The sequence below is a fragment of the Talpa occidentalis genome, unplaced genomic scaffold (genome assembly GCF_014898055.3).
Source record: "Talpa occidentalis isolate TD23 unplaced genomic scaffold, MPIMG_talOcc4v2.1 talOcc4.17, whole genome shotgun sequence".
Taxonomy (NCBI): domain Eukaryota; kingdom Metazoa; phylum Chordata; class Mammalia; order Eulipotyphla; family Talpidae; genus Talpa; species Talpa occidentalis.
In genome coordinates, this window is record NW_023601754.1 from 43,845,078 (window position 1) to 43,851,261 (window position 6,184).

Genomic DNA, 6,184 nt, shown 5'->3' on the forward strand with positions numbered 1-6,184 from the left:
GAAATGATCTGCCGGTTCAAGAGCTGAACCCTGCCCTGACCTTGGTAAGTTACTTCTCTAAATCAAAGGATCTGGCTTCTCCACACATGGAAATCCCCTCTCTGTCTCCTGACCTTGGGTCTGGGCGCGTGTCCTTCCCCCTTCCCCTTGAGAAAAACAAGCTTCTGAGGAAGGGGCAGAGGGTTCGCATTTGGCATCTCCAGCCCCAGCCCTCACTGAGGTAAGTACACATGCCCCCCTCCACCACCACCAAGTCAAAAGACATACTCTGAATGCATTTCTCAGGGTCCCCAGCTGCTACTGCAAAGTTTCTATTGTTATCACCACCGGTGGGTAAACCCAGATGCTCACTCAGTCAGACTCCCCAGGTGTGTGCGTGAAATCTGCCTCATCTTAAATGTTATTGCTGTTAAAAAAAAAAATTCAGAGCATAAGAACTAAACAACACATCTGCCAGTTAGGTGTGTTTGCAGAAAATCATGCCTTCTTTTTACAGAAAGGGAAACTGAGGCCCAGAGAAGGAAGAAGCTACCCTAAGGAGTCTGTGAGTTCAGGATTCCGTGTTCACCTTCCCCAGGTGAGGGAACTTGTCACCCAGAATGGGACCACTGACACGGTGCGTGCCTCCTGTCGCCCCGCGCAGAGAAGACAGTGTCACTCCAATAATTTCTGCCACCAGAGTCTAGTCAAAGGAAATACCAGACAAACCCGAATCTAGGGGGACAACCTGCAAAGACCAGGCTGTAAATGTTCAAAAATGTCAATCAAAACAAAAATGTCAACTTCGGGAAACAAAAAAAGGCTGAACCACTGGACAGGACAGGAGACTAAAGAGACTCAAGAAGCAAATGCAAAAAGACTGGTCTCAGGTTACATGCTGGACTGGGAAAAAAAAAGGTTTTGCTATAAAGAACACTTTGGGTTCAAGGAGTAATTTGAATATATGCTGCATTGTGAGTGTATGGCTGGCTGCTACAGGTTTTGGTTTTTGATAACTATACCAAGGCTGTAAGTTACTGGGCTGTGACCTCGGAAGAGAATGTCCTTCTGCTTGAAAATACTCAACCATGGGCCTCCCCGGTGGCGCAGCGGTTGTGCGCTGGGTTGCGAAGCTGCCCGCGGCCTCTGCGGCGCCAGTTCGATCCCCGGCTACTCCCCGGCCACCGGAGGAGGGTCCCACATGGCGCGCAGACCTCTCCTGCCGCCCGCTGCTCCCCTCAGCAGTGTACTTCGGTCCTTCTGCCTGCTCTGCTCCCTGCTCTGGCTCTGGTGAATTCTCTCACCCTCCCGTGCTTCTGACTGTACCCAGTGCGTGTATAAACAAAACAAACAAATAAATAAATCATAAATAAAAATACATGCCTCTTTAAAAAAAAAAAAAAAAAAGAAAATACTCAACCATGTGTTTAGGGGCTTAATATCTGAAATTTACTCTCAAATGGGGGACAGGGAGGTGGGGACTGGAGGAGGGAACAGCCAATGACAAAGCAAGTTGGCAAATTGTTAATCATTGGTGAATTTGGGTGAGGGGTGTGCAAGAAGTCTTTGTCCTGTTCCTGCAGGCTTTCTGTAAGTTCAAAATGATGTCAAAAAAGAAAACAATGATTTTTAATGAAAACCCCCAATTTGAAAGTCTAGTTTTAAGGTTCTTTGCTTCTAATGCTAGTTGTTAAGTCTGTGCATGCTGATCTGATCCACGTTTAAGGAGTTAGAAGGGTGAATTTGCGGCTTCAGACCCCGCCTTGGGGTGTGGCCAGAGCCTTGGGGGTGTGGCCAACATTGGGGGCGTGGCCTGAGAACCTGCATTCCCCGGGGAAGAGGCGAACCTGTGCTTAGAGCGCCCTCTTGTGACCATCCTGGCCTCCACTTTTTATTAGCAGCTTTTCTGGGCTATAACCATCCAATTCAACTGTTTGAAAGTAACATAGGTACCATCCAATTCAGCTGTTTGAAAGAAACAATTCAATGATTTTAGTAAATTCAGAGACCTCTGAAATCATCACTACAGTCAATTTTGAAACATTTTTTTCACCCCAAAAAGTGGTAGCACCTCCCTAGTACCCCTCCCTGAACTTGGCAAACCCAGCTTTGCCTATTCTAGATGTTTTATATAGATTAAATCACAAAGTGGCCCATTGTGATTGGCCTCTTTCATTTTGACATAATGTTCTCAAGGTTTATCCACACTGCAGCATGGGTCAGTACAGTCGTGTCACTTATGTTCACTTGTGTCAATGACAGAGAGCATACACAACAGGGGTTTAGATAGGATACACCATCCAGCTAGGTGTGTCACAGGCTGTACCATCTAGGTTTGTGTAATTACACTCTGTGACCGTCACACAACGATGCTCTCCTGTCAGAATGTATGCCAGCTGTCACTGACACGTGAGTGTACTGCTTTCTTTTTAACGGCTACATAATATTCCATTGTATGGATTTTAATTTACCTCCTTATCAGTTGGTGGACATTTGGGTTGTTTCCCCAAATGTTTGAGTTGATTCATATTTCCAATTCCCTCAGAGATATATATATATATATATATATATATATATATGATCATAAGATGACCCCATGTTTAACATTTTGAAGATAGCCCAAACTGTTTTCCCTATCTGCACCATTCAGTATTCCCACTAGCAGGGCCTCCCTGCTTGGCGCTGGGGTTAAAGACACAGTGCTATCAAGATATTGCCAGCAATTGCAACATGAGTTTGATCCCCGGCCAGGGAGCTGACCCATATGGCGTAGCAGACCTCTCCTGTCTCGCCTGCTGCTCCCCTGAGCAGTGTATTTCAGTAGATCCACCTGTTCTGCTCCCCACTCTGTCTCTGGTGAATCTTCTCACACACACCCCCACCTCTGGCCTACACCCCAGTTCTTGTATGCATAAACAAATCTTTAAAAAAAAATTCACGCTAGCAGTGTATGTATGAGGGTTCTCATTTCCCCACAATCTCTCCAATACTTATTATTATCTGTCTTTTGGATTGTCGCTATTCAAGTGGTGTGAAGTGGTAACACATTGTGGTTTTGATTTTCATTCCCCTGCTGGCTAATGATAGAGTATCTTTTCACATCATCTACTTCCTTTGTATCTACTATGCAACTCTGTGAACTCTTAACTATTCTGTCATATTTGACCCAGATTTTTTTTTTCTTTTTATCGTTTTTTTTTTTTTTTAAGATTATTTATTTATACAAGCACTGGGTACAGTCAGAAGCGTGGGAGGGTGAGAGAATTCACCAGAGCCAGAGTTGGGAATAGAAACGGCAGACTGACGAAATACACTGCTGAGGGGAGCAGCGGGCGGCAGGAGAGGTCTGCAAGCCATGTGGGACCCTCGCCAGCAGCCAGGGATCAAACCAGCGCTGCATAGACTGCGGGCAGCTTCGCAGCCCAGTGCACAACTGCTGCGCCACCAGGGGAGGCCCTGACCCAGATTTTTAAAAATAAAGCAGGAATCCTTCTCAGTCCAGCCTTTTCCTTCTCCACATTCTGCATTTAATGTTCAATGTGAATGTGCTTGTCTTGGTACCATTATCACATGCAGGCATTCTCTGAATAATAGATAGCTTGCAGGTTTTCTAACTTGATCTAAATGACATGGTGCTCTAACAATCCTTCTGGTCTGGCTCTTTTTACTTGCATTAGTTTTCAAGCGCAGCCATAACAAAAGACCACAAGCTGAGTGGATTACAACAATAGGAATGGACTCTCACGGTTCTGGAGACCAGGAGCTCCAGGTCAAGGTGAGGGCAGAGCATGCTCCCTCCCGAAGCCCCTGAAGGAGGATCCTTCCTTGCCTCTTCCAGCTTCTGGTGTTTGCCAGCCGCCCTTGACATTCCTTGGTTTATAACCACAGATGGATCACTCCAATGTCTGTATCTGACATCACATGACTTTGTCCCTGAGTGGGTACCTGTGTCTGTGTCCAAATTTCCAGTCCTATGGGATTTAGAGGTCACCCTAAGTAAGTGTGACCTCATCTTAGCTTAGTTATATCTGTAAAGACTATTTCTAAATAAGGTGACATTCACATTCCAGTGGCTACGAGGTGGCCTGCGGGGCAGGGAGGTGGGGGCTGGGCACCATTCAAGCCAGTACACTCATCATTACGTTTTTATGACTCATGCTATTGGCGTGTATATCCAATTCACTTATGTGAGCTGCTGTGTGGGAGTCCATTGTGAGAGTACACCACAATGTAATCGCCCCTCTGCTGGTGGTGAACGCTTACCTTGTTTCCAACCTCCTTTATTCTGGACAAGGATGTAATGAACTTTCCTGCACATGTCTCTTGGTGTTTCTTAGGGCAAGTATTTTTCAAAACACCTGACAAAATCCATTAGTGGGATGTGAAGACTATTTAGTGGGTTGCAAACACAGTTTTTCCTTTAATGAAATGGAATTAAATAGATTTTAGAGCAACTGCACATAGTCAGGGTGAGGATTCTCCTGTGAAAATTTTTGCTTCAGTTGTTTAATGTCCAGAAGTGAGCAAAAAGTATTTACAAACCAGGACTCTGAAGGATGTAACTGGCGATGAACTTGCTCTGTCAGGGGTTCGATGGACTTCCATTAGCTCCTCCTCCACACCTTGACATAGTGGGAAATATGAATTTTTTGCCAGGCCAGTAGTTTCTGGAGGAGGAAACTGAGGTTCAGATAGGGCTGAACTCAAGGAGTTGGAGGGTAGACCCTGGCATCTGACTAAAATGATGCCGTCTCTGCATAGTCTGAGATACAATGTCTAAGATTCCGGGATTCTCAGATTCTAAGAGGTGGGGAGGTGGGAGCTCAAGAAGGGATGGGGTGCAGTAGCGGAAACGCCCTCCCTCCACTTCAAGGGGTTTTTTGAGAATTCCATGAAAAAAGGTAAACCCTGAGAAAATTGTCAACAAATGCTAGCTATTACTATTATTTTTTTTAAAGATTTATTTATGCATACAAGAATTGGGGTGTAGGCCAGAGGTATGAGGGGTGAGAAAATTCACCAGCGACAGAATGGGGAGCAGAACAGGCAGATTGAAATACACTGCTGAGGGGAGCAACAGGCGAGACAGGAGAGGTCTGCTGCGCCATGTGGGTAGCTCCCTGGCTGGGGATCGAACTCGTGCTGCAGTGGCTGCGGACAGCTTCATAGGTTGCCTCTTCACCCCTTGCACCACCAGGGGGGCCCAATACTATTATTTTTTTATTCGATTTTCTCTAGGTACGCACATATTTGCAACCAGAACTTGACCGGGATGCCCAGGGACGCGGTCTGGATGCCTGGAGAGAGCGGGGCAGCCCAGCCCACAGCGCCCCTGGTGGCCGCTCAGCGCGCTGCCCGGGGACCCCTGAAGTATAGACACGCCCCAACGCCCCGCCCCACCAGCCCGGCACGGGCCCCGCCTTCTTAAGCCGCGGCTTCTCGCCTCCTCTTTGGACCTCTTGGAGTCTGCCTCCTTTGGACGTCTGGGTGTCGCCACTCCAATCTGATTTCCCGCAGGCCCCTTTCGTGGGGACCCAGGGACACTGTCACCAAAGTCCTGCTCCCTTTGTACCCTGTTCTGGGGGACCCAGGGATCTGGTTACGCTGTGCCGTCCTTCTCAGATACAAAAGATCTCACCATCCTCCCAGACCTTTCCTCCAGGAGAGTTCAGCTCTCTGACCTTTATGCCACAGCACAATGCGATCCTGACCTTGAGCCAGGAACGCGAGGTCCCAGCGCCTCTCTCCTGCAGGATCAGCTAGCTAAGCTCCCACCCCGAACTCCTACCCCCACACATGTCCCGGATTTTCTTTTTTTGTTTTTTAAAGATTTATTTATTTTTGCATCCAGAACTGGGGTACAGGCCAGAAGTGTGGGGGGTGAGAGGATTCGCCAGAGACAGAGTGGGGAACAGAACAGACAGACTGACTGAAATACACTGCTGAGGGGAGCAGCGGGCGAGACAGGAGGGGTCTGCCGCGCCATGCGGGTAGCTCCCTGGCTGGGGCTCGAACGCGTGCTGCAGTGGCTGCTGACAGCCTCCTATGTCGCATCTTCACCCCTTGCGCCACCAGGGAGGCCCCGTCCCAGATTTTCTCTACCCGTCCTCCACTGAAACTCTGGTTCCCAAGCCTCACCTCCCTGGAGGGGTCCAGGAAGCCTGCCGCCAGTCCTCACCCACTCAGGTGTCCCTTTCAGTTGTCG